Here is a 1,362-nt window from a genome sequence, read left to right as displayed (position 1 = left end):
TCTCTCTCTCTCTCTCTCTCTCTCTCTCTCTCTCTCTCTCTCTCTCTCTCTCTCTCTCTTAGGATTCCTTCCATATTTAGGGTCCATGTTCAGGTCATACCAACATATGAGTTTCATTACGGCTTTGTGTTTTCTCTCTCTCTCTCTCTCTCTCTCTCTCTCTCTCTCTCCATTTTTAGGTCCTCTCCATGAGTTTCTACGGCTCTCTCTCTCTCTCTCTTCTTTTTATGGATTCTTTCCATTGTATTGAGTCCATGTTTTGGTCATATCAAGCAATGAGTTTCGATACGGTTCTGTGCTCTCTCTCTCTCTCTCTCTCTCTCTCTCTCTCTCTCTCTCTCTCTCTCTCTCTCTCTGCACGTCGCAATGAAATCGAGGTTACGGTCTTTTGCCAGGGGCAATAAAAGCTTAGTTCCCGGAATAAATTCTCATAAATCCTCATAAATCCTCTCAGTGAGGTAATAAAAAAAACTCGAGTCAAAAATCTGGATGGAATTCTCTGCTCCCTTTCCGGATTTCTTTTTTTTTATCCAGGTTTTTATTTTGTATCTATTTTTTTTCTCATTCTGCAGAGAGAATTTGGTCCCATGAAAAGGGATCGAGTCCTTTGAATGAAGCAGCTAAATCCTCTTCTTCTTCTTCTTCTTCCTCCAGGTATGTCAGTACTTTGGCAATCGATGCTATTTCGTGGTGATTATTATCTCTCAATTTCAAAGGAGTTTTTGAAAATTTAATATTTGCTAATTATAAAAAATAATTATTGTTCATGGAGTCTTGAAAATTAAAAAGAGAAATTAATATTTAGAAGTTTTGTTTTTAATATTATTTCGTGGGAATCATCACTCAACTCCATAGCTGTTTTTAAAGATTAAAATTTGTTAACTTAAAAAAAATAATGAATGTCATGGTGTCTTCAGAAGTAGGTAGAGGAGAAATTATTCTTTAAAAAAAATTAACGTTTATGTTGTTATGTCATGTCATTCATCTCTCATCTGCAAAGGGTGATTTTGAAAATTAGAAACTTTTCAACTTTGAAAAATAACTTATATTTTTTTTTTATTTTGTTTAAGCAATAAACAGTAATTACTTAGAGAGTATTGCGAAGAATGTACAGGAAATATCTTTATTAAAAAATAACATTTTTGGAAACATTTTTTAAATGAATAAACAGTAATTGCTTAGAGAGTCTTGGAAATTAGGTACAGGAAAATTATTACTAAAAAAAAATCATTTTTTGGAAACATTTTCCCTTATAAACAAAGATGAAAAATCGTTTTGAAACAACTCAATTTTTTAGGTAAAACATTTTTAGAACAATAGTTCGAGGAATTTTGAAAAGTAGATAGATGAAAAATCATTAAT

This window comes from Macrobrachium rosenbergii, chromosome 54, assembly GCF_040412425.1.
Source record: "Macrobrachium rosenbergii isolate ZJJX-2024 chromosome 54, ASM4041242v1, whole genome shotgun sequence".
Classification (NCBI taxonomy): Eukaryota; Metazoa; Arthropoda; class Malacostraca; order Decapoda; family Palaemonidae; genus Macrobrachium; species Macrobrachium rosenbergii.
Note: the sequence above shows the minus strand (reverse complement) of the source record.